Genomic DNA, 10073 nt, shown 5'->3' on the forward strand with positions numbered 1-10073 from the left:
CTGGGAATTCAGCAGTGATAAAAGCTGTTATCAAGGGACTAGGTATTATTCATTGAAAATTTGAGGTAATAACTGAATTAAATGCTTAAATAAATAATACACAAGTCAGTACATTTTCCTTGTATTATTTTGCTGTTTATATTTAATTAATTTTTGTTGCCCTTAAGTCTTCAGTTTTGCTGATGTATTACTGCATTTGTGAAGTTATTTGTACTGCATTCAGAGGGCTGCTAAGAAGCTCTGACCTTCAGACTTTGCATACATTGAAGAATTATTCAGTGGCAATCTTTTTTAACCACAGTTTCTGAAACACTGAGGGCTGATATTTGTCACTGATTATGCTTGTACTAACATTCTGCTCAGCCTTGGTTTTACTGAATCCACTGCTGACATTTTTTAGTTCAGTGGGTTTTTTTATACAGAATAAAGGGATCCTACTTGTCTAAAGGTCACAGATGATACACAGATACATTCAGTTCTTTTGAAATTCATCTGATATTGGTTGATGTCCTGTTTCCCTTTTTCTTCTTGATGCTTTCTTCAAACAGATTTTTTTTTTCAAATACAACAGAAGACCAGCCATTTGGCTTACCTGAAACAACAAAATTTTTTTTAAACATACATCAAATACAATTGATGCTCATTTGCAGCGCCATCTGGTAAAAGCAACAGAGTCTTACCAGCAACATTTCCTCAAGCACATTTTCCATGCCATGTATTAAGATGGCACTCCCCATAACTGCAACAGCCACTATGTTCAGGAAGAACATAAAAGCATGGTATCAACATATTGCTACTAACAGGCTTTGATAGCAATAAAAAAACCTAACAAAAATATTTAGCAAAGTATGGAAATGACCAGTGAAAGATTGCCTACCAAAAGGTCAGGGGATTCTTTAGCCAGTGTAAAACCATCAGAACAGTCATATATACTCATTCCCTTCAACCTCTGGCAAAGGAGTATTGCTGGAAGCATGACCAAATGCCCATATGGTTCCAACTGTTCTCACCTGCCAGAAGGGCATTTATGGAATATTACAGCCAAGTGTAAATTAAAGCTGTGCTAACCTCCTCCTGTTAACCCTTGATATGAAAGCTTGATATGGATCCTTCCAGTTATTTCAAGTATTCATAACATTAATTGCAATTTATGTTCCAGATTCTGCTGGTATACTGCCAGTGTAGATTCACTATGGGAATTGGGCAACCAACATATTTTAAAGCGGTCCCACAGTACAAGATGAGTAGGCTTTTCAGCTCTTTTCAGCTGCACTGAGTATAAACTCAGCATAAAAGTAAGAACTGTATTCAAGGGAAAGAGTTTCTGCTATGAGTTGTAGCTAGGCCATGACAAATGCAGTATTGTGGTTCTGGCCACAACATTTAGTAGTATTGATCTCAATCCAGAATGCAATTATTTGCAAGACCATAGAGTTCAGTTGCTTATATGTAAAATACTATGAATGGCACAAAGCAAACAAAATGAAAAAAATAGATAAAATATTTGGTCTTTAATCTCATTATTAGAAATGGCTCTGTGGTACTGTGAAGTTCCTACTGATTGCCCTGTATAGGGCTTCCTATGGTATATTCCGACTCTCGCCTGTCATGTCTTTATTAATTTCAATGTAATTAGTTGGGAGGTATTATTGCCACAGTAGGACACTGGCAACCTATTGAGGTTCCTATCAGTGTTACAACCTATTTGATGGCTCTCTCAACTGACACCCCAGATTTACGTCATCAGTCAAATCCAAGTCTTATATGAGTTGAATAATTTTCTTTATTATTCTTTTTTTTTTTTTACATCCACAACTAGATCACAAACCTATGGATTGTGGCTATTTCAAACTGTTCTATATATTTTCTAATTGTCTTTTGGAAACATTTTTTTATGAAATCTCATCTTAAGTAATACACAATAGTATAAAATTAACTATTGAACAATTTTTTAAACTATTCAGGAGCCATTCCAACCCAGGTTTTTTAATCCTCAGGGAACAGCTGCTCCTGAAGCGGCATTCTCCCTGCTCGATCTCCTTTCCTGTTTTTTCTATTTGGTTTTTTGTTAGTTCCTCTTCACAGGTACTAAGGTTTTAAAAAAATAGGAGATGAATGCCCACTTAGGGACAGAATCTACTTGCATCTGCAAGTCACAAGAAGTACTGTTCTGTCTCTGCCCATCCCTGCCACAACATTCCTTATCTACTAGGTTGAGCATGGAGAGAACAGATGTTGTTGTGCTGAAAATACTGGCTCTAAGTCACTCAAGCATTCCTCTTTGTCAAAAGAATCTTTCAGAATGGTCAGAGATGGAGCCAATCTATTACTAAAATAAAATTTGTTCTCAAATTGACAAAATTGACTGGATGCTTTGACTTGTGTCTTCTACTCTGTGCCAATCTGGAGCATGTTAGTTTAGTGTGTGTGGATAATGTGGGGTTTTGAGGGAACAGAATGCCCCTAGTCAAGTCACAGAACCACTGCATGTACCATTACTGCAGCCTTGTTATACCAGTTTGAGGGAGGGACTGCTGGTATGGAAATACCAGTCCTGTAATCTACCCTTTGCCCCAGCTTCTTGCCTGTGACTGCATGTACAAACTCCCACGGAGCACATCTACACATGCAATTAATGTGCACAAATAAACAACAGAGCATAATGCTCCAGAATGTATTGGTGCATAGCACATGGAACCCATTCGGAGTAGCCCGGGCTGACAGGAGACGGGTCCTTTGTAGCATAGGAAGAGCTTGCAGGAACAGAATTTGCCCCCATAGGAATATCTACAACTTTGGAGTGTATTAAGTGTGATACATTTATTAAATGTGATCTGGGCTTTGAAATAAGCCTGTACTATATTTTGCTTGAACCTTAAATTCAAATAATATTTTTCAAACATAGAGATTCATAATTTAAGATTTTTGATGTTGAAGTTATGTGTTTATTTGACATTTCATACTCTTTGTTATATAGTACAAAAGAATGCTAAAATGTAAAAGGTCTCTTTTATAACACGGCAACTTAGTGTTGCACAGTGTTCAACTGTCTGGCATTGCAAACGTATTTTAGCAGGAAACCACATGAGAAGAATTATGATTTCCTGTTCAGTTTTCAGAGTAGCAGAAAACTACTGAAGTGTCTCGCTAGTTCACAGTTGTTATCTACCATTACAGGAGATACAACTTTGACATAAAAACACTTTAGTAGTTCTTCACTGAAAGGCTAAAGTATCTGGGTTACATGGTGTCAAATTAGATCTGTCCACCTCTGTGGGTAGCTTGTAGCAACATGCAGCTCCTGGGACTAGCAAAGGACAATAAATTGCAGCCTAAGAAAGCTGACTTTGATGTCAGGCAACTGTGCTGTGCTTTAAAGTAAAAAAAAAATGTTCATATAGTCATAAATCAAGGTGCACTTCTTAGCCAGATGGAGATGTGTTCATGGCCATGCTCTTTTTCTGAGCAAAAGAGGTTGAGCTCTCTTATTTCTTAGCAACAACATCTTATTGCATCACATAATTCCAAGGAGTATCAGAAAGCAATTTCCTTTTCTCTCACAGACAATAACTAAGAGTTGAAGAAAAGAGAGGACTTTTGTTATGATTTAGAATTTGATTTTTAACACTGTGGATGAATTATAGCAATCTGCATGGAGCTCTCTACAAAACAGAAAACACTTCTCATGCTTCTATCATAATTCAATCACAGAACAAGAAAAAAAAAAAGGAAATATGACCAGTATAAAATGGCATAGTCATTTTTTGACTAGGTTGTTGACAGCTTTTTCTTAAAACAGAACAAAGAACAGATTTAAGTCATCACTGAATCCTACCACAAGACATAACATAGAGCAAAGAGAACTTAGTAAAAAACAAGAACAAAGGAAAATGGAAGCATTTCAGAAAGGTTTAATTTTTGCTAGCAGAGACTGGCTAAGATTGGAAGATTCTAACTCTTCATTTTTTTAATACATAGGGGCCCATCTATGACTGAAGAGCTATTTTCTACCATGTCATTCTTGGATGTCCTTTCATTTACTTTCAGCCCTTAACTCCCACCAACAATAGGAAATTCAGCCTCCTTCAGTTCCACTCTGTAAACTTCAGAATCCAGTAGACTAAATGTCTGCTGCTTTTTTTTCTAAGTTTTGAAATAGTACTTATATTTTTTTAACTACATTTGTAATATATTTTGTATGAGAACACTCTCTGCTTCTGTGCAATGCTTTCGGGGGGTGGGGGGCCTGGGGGGAAGAGAGAGAGAGAGAGAGAGAGCTGAAAGTACTACATGAGGTAAGCCAAGTACCATTTATTTATATGATGATTTTGATGACAGATTTTTCCATATTTTTTCCTTTCTATCCTCTGTGCACCCCAACATTTTATTTGCCTTTTGGACTGCCAGTGTATTGAACAGCAGTCCTAATCCTAGTCAACTCAAGTGTTTGACTTGATACTCCTAATGCTATTTTAACATAGTGTTTGTAATGAATTACTAAGCAATATCAATCCTATGATGGATTGCTAGGAGGTTCTCTATCATTTGACCTCCTTCAGTGTTGCAGTTGATGCTAACCCCCTGTTTATAGTTACAACTTTCTTACCTAGTTTTTGATCCACAATAAACTAATCCAACATTTCCCATTTATTTATGGATTTATGCCCCACCAAAATGAAGTCAGCTACTGCCGCACCCTCTACTTCGGCTGCCACCACTATTTCTCTTTCCTCTGGCTGCCTTTATCACTGATTGTCACCAATTCCTCCTGCTCTCAACTGTTTTCTCTGATGGCAAGTGGCTGTGGCTGAAGTAGGAGTGTACAGCTGATTGCCACCAGGATTCACATCCGTCCCCCTTAGAGCCTTGTCACAGGGAAGGAACTAGGCACAGCTATCTGAGACGTTAAGCATTATCTTATCTTTGAGAAGGTGAAGGAAGAGAGGTGAGGTTTTAATGGCCTGGAGAAAAGGCCAAAAGTACCTGTAAAAGAGATAAAAGGAGAACCCATGGAATTATAGATCAGTCAGTATATCTCCAGTACCCAAAATGCTATGGGAAGAGTCTATTAAACAATCACTTTGTACCGAAAAAAGCAATATGGTGGTAAGGAATGGACAACCTGGATGTATCAGGAATACATCTTTGCCAAACTAATTTAATTTCTTTTTTTGACAAGGTAGATGACTTGTTGGATAAAGCAGGAAGTACTAGACTATATCTGTGATATAGTCACAGATTGACTATATGACAGATATAGTCTACGATATCTGTGATACAGACTGTTTGGCACAGCCCCATATGACTTTATTATAAGCAAACTCCCTCAACCCTTTCCGCTAAAGCTAGGTCATTGTTCAGTAAAAACTACAAGATTCATGGGACCATAAATACAACAAGCAAGAGTCATGCTGCTTCTTCCTTACTATCCTTCTGGCCCCATGAACCTTGCATTCTTTGTCACTTAATCTAGTTGACAGTCTTATGTTTAGGACACTCCCCAGGAACTGGAAGACATGGGTTTGATTTCTCCCAAGGTAAAGGGTGAACACTGATTTTATCACTAAGGCACTGATTTTCAAACTGGGGTATGTATCCCCTGGGTACCCAGTGCTTTGCTAAGCAGTGCATACCTAAATTTTAATAATGACAGTGAAGCTTCTAATTGGTCAACGCTTGGTGAGTAAAGGTGTCACCATGCTTTTACATTACTGTTGACATTTTTCCTGAGGAATGAACATGCAGAGATGTGTTAGGTGTAGGTGGTGCAAGCAATAATATTTTGTAGGTAAAGGGGACAAATAGCCAAAAAAGTTTGGAAGTCACTGCACTAGTATACAATATAAAAGATAGGCCCTTTTAAAATAGTATATTAAGAAGAGTAAAGTCTATTAAAAGCTTTCAAAGAATGCTTGCAGTTGCTTACTCTCAAGGGAGGATTCCAGGCTTTGCATCTTGAGTGGACAGAAGTACGTAAGCTTCAAAGAGGGACAGGCATTTCATGGAGCTAGGCAACTCCATACAGGCTTTCTGGATCACCCTTTCAAGGCACCTAAGTCTTCTCATTACAATGAGGCTAGGCCAGAACCCAAGCCACTCCCAATCAAGATATCAAGGCAAGTCATCCCCAAAACAAGCGCCATCTGCAGCAAGGCCAGTAGTCTCAGGCTACTATGCAGTCAACGTCTCATGCAGACACAGCCAGTCTGCAATCAGTAAGGTGTCATTCAATAAAAACAAGTGCAAAGCATTATGCTTAGCAAGAGGAAATCAAGTGTACAAATACATAATGGGGAGGTACAATGGTGCTGCAGAAAAGGATCTAGGAGTTATAATGGGCCACAAAGAACTTGTTTACACCATGGCAGCTGTGGGCCACAACAAAGATGGTGCCAAGCACAGCCTGTCTACCCACAGCCACTAAAGTGCTCAAAACTTCGAAGTTCACCTGTGAACCCCCTTAAGGCTTGTCCCCAGTAGTCATTCTCAAGCATGCCCAAGACCAACATCTTGAGAATGGGTATAAAAAGAAACAAGTCCAGCAGAGCATCCTTGACATGTTCCTTGGTTTGGAGTACGTCTATAGATGCAGGCAGGTAAGGTATTCTTGGCCTCATCCTTGCCCAAACTGAATACTGAACAGTGGGTGGTGTTGCAAAGAAGAGAAATCTCATCTTGGGATGTATTGACAAAAGTGTGATACATAAGACAAAAGAAGTAATTATTCCACTCTGCTGGGATCTTCTGAGGCCTCAGCTATGATTCTGTGACCATTGTGGACATGACTCTTAAGGATGCAGACAAATGTAGGTAGTTCAGAGGAAAGTAACAAAAATGATAAGACCCTAGAAGGAATGATAGACTGAAATATTTAGTTAGTTTAGAAAAAAAAACAGGCTGGGGAAATGCAGTACAACTCTATTTAAATATGTAAATGGTTATTTTAAAGAGAAGGGTGATCATTTGTTCTCTGTGTCCATCTCAGAAGGGACAAAAAGCAATTGGCTTAATTTGAAGTAAGGGAAATTTAGATCAGATAGTAGGAAAATCTTCTTAATTATCAGGACACTGAAGTTGTGGAAAAGGCTATTTACCAAGATTTTGAATTAAGTACAGGAATGGTGTGGGCTTTCTTGATCCTACCTTAGGATAGGAAATGAACTAGTTGGTTTTCTGAGGTTCCTTCTGGTCCTATTTTCTTATAACTCTGGAATAAGTGCCACTCATTCCCAGTGATTCTTGCAATTTAAACAATCATTTTGTTTCAACACCACCTCTTTTATACTTCAGTGGCTGGAAGTGCCTTATCTTGCTTATCTATAAAAAGCATGCTTTGCAGAGAGAGGTTTTTTTCCCTTGTGCTACATGGTAAAGCCTTCAGAAAACTTACAGAGATTCTTTGCAGAAGTATCCTTGGTCCTTTTATTCAAACTAGCCTAATGCTCCATCAAACCTAGAAAGATTCTGACTACAAATATAGTCAAAAAATTAATCTTTATTCTTGTCATACAAGGCTAAAATAAAATGATTGCGATTTATGATCCTTCCTATCATTTTGCTGGACATCTGCTTTTTGATGAGTATTGTTATGACCTGAATAAATTCTTTACCCAAACATTTTTTTCCCTTGCTTTTGGTCCCTCTTTTATTTTGGAATACACATCTTGTCATTTGAGTATAATGTGCTTAAATAGATTCCAAGTTGACTCTAAGGATTTTGTTTTCTTAATTCTTGTCTCCCATTTTCATTTTTTAAAGAAAACTCTGAAAATCACTGTAATATTCTTTTATTATCATATGGGCACTGTTGCTTAGTCATCCAACTCCAATTAATTCTTAAATAAAATGTCATTTGTTACTTAGGGCTAAATATTGTGTGCACCTGTTCAGCTAGTACCTGAAACAGTTGTTTATGGTGTTAAGAACTTGTTTATCCAAACTGCATCCTTTTAATCAATTAAATTTGTTATTAGTATTTTACTAGGATTTTTTAAAATTTCAGGAAATCATGTACTATTTAAAGAATAGAGATTAAAGTGTATTTAAGATACATTTTGCCGTATTTTGCTCCACTAGGGTGCCCTGCTCCTTTAAAGAGCTGAAACCCTAGGGGTGAATTGAAAGCCCACCTGATGGTTACCGGGGTAGCCAGAACAAGCTAGTGGCCCACACCGGCCAGGGGTCAGCTGACCAGAAGGGGCAGGGCCTGGCTTCTAGGGCTGAGGCCAGGAAGGCAGTTCCCTGCCAGCAGCCAAGGGGGAAGGAGCTCTCCCAGGGCTAGCAAAGGGGAGAGGCCTGACTGCAGGAGCGGCTTCTGAGACTGTTGAAGGATGCAATATCCCCCGGTATGGTTTGAATGATGTTGTAGCTGGACGGTTCGAATTTATGTTACAGCCTTGTGTTTTGTTTACTGTTGTATAACACTGGTGGTTTGGGTGAGGCTATTAGGGGAAGGAGGAGGCCTCACAGGGGGCCCACAGCAGTGTGGGGACCCTGGCGCCAGAGAGGGCACAGCATTTGGGGTGCATGGACCCTGATTTGGGGTGCACAGACCTCAGCGCCAGAGAGGGCGCAGCATTTGCAGGGCTGTGGGGCGCAGAGTGAGACAGGGCTGCGGAAAGCCCAGCTGCCAGTGAGGTGCAGAGCGAGACAGGGCTGTGGAAAGCCCATGGAGGACAAGGGGGCCAAACTGCAACAAGGCCCAGACCAAACAATGTCAATACCATCTGTGAGGCTTGGGGCATGGTAAAGGGATGGTTGGAGCCACGCATAGCCCATAAGGCTAGGATGCCCTGAAACATCTGTTGTGACATCTGTCTTGGAGCAGGACACAGCAGGAGTCCAGAAACCCACGGGGTCCAGAGAATCAATCAAGGCCATGTCCAAGAGGACTGAAAGGCAGCCTCCCTATCAATCATTCAATCAAAGATGTGGCATGTGAGAATAGAGGGTGCCCATTGGGCCAACTTGGCATGGTAAGGGGGCCTTGGGGAGATCACGGCCATCGTGCAGGACCCCATCCCATGACACTCCTTTACATATCTGTTTGAAGCTCAAAGATGTAAATCCTTTATCCCATGTCCCTACAGTATCTGGGACCTGACACTTCCAGAAAGCATGCCTGCTATTCCTCTAGTGAAAACCAACATGTCAGTTAAGAGCTTAGTTATTACCTCTTTCTACTGCTCCATTGCTGACTTCTCATCTCCCCTTCTATAAGTGTAACCTGTATCTATGCTTGAAGCTGTTACAAATTGGCCATTGAATTTGCAGTCATTGAACCTACCTCCCATCTTCTTGACTTAAGGAGTGATAGCTTAGATTTGTAAAGGTATACAGGCATTACTGCAGTCAGTACTGCAAGACCTGATGGTACTTCTATTTAAATCAACAAGAGACATCCACTGATTTGATGTAAGGTGAATCAAGCCTCAGAGGACTCAGGAGTCTAGATAGCAGAAAGTGCAGGGCCCCAAGGATGGGGGGCTCTAAGACCACTGCACCAAGAAGGAAGAGAAGAGTGGTGGTTGGTGACTACCTTCTGCAAGGGACACAAGCAATAATTTGCCATCTGGATTTGGGGTCCCTGAAAATGTGCTGTTTGCCTGGAGTTCATATTCAGAATGCTACAGAGACTGCCAGAGCTCATCCCTCCCTCAGACCACTACCCTTTCCTGGTTGTCTATGTAGGCACCAACACTACTGCCAGGAATGACCTGAGCAGATCAAAAGAGACTACAGGGCTCTTGGCAGGAGAATTAAGGAGCTTGTAGCACAAATGGTGTTCACCTCAACCCTCCCAGTGGAAGGCAAGGGCCCAGGCAGGGACCATTGTATCAGGGAAATAAATGTGTGGCTGAGATAGTGGTGTTGACATGAAGGCTTTGGATTCTTTGATAATGGATGGATGTCCTGACGGGGAGAATTGCTATCACGAGATGGAACCAGAACTGGGAACAGGATCTTTGTGCATTGTCTGGTCAGCCTAGTAAAGAGGGCTTTAAAACATCTACTGGGGATAGTGAACAAAAACCCTCCAGCAGAACACCAAACAATCCAGAGGGGAAAGGACT

Source organism: Gavialis gangeticus, unplaced genomic scaffold (genome assembly GCF_001723915.1).
Source record: "Gavialis gangeticus isolate Ggan-Ray unplaced genomic scaffold, GavGan_comp1, whole genome shotgun sequence".
NCBI lineage: Eukaryota > Metazoa > Chordata > Crocodylia > Gavialidae > Gavialis > Gavialis gangeticus.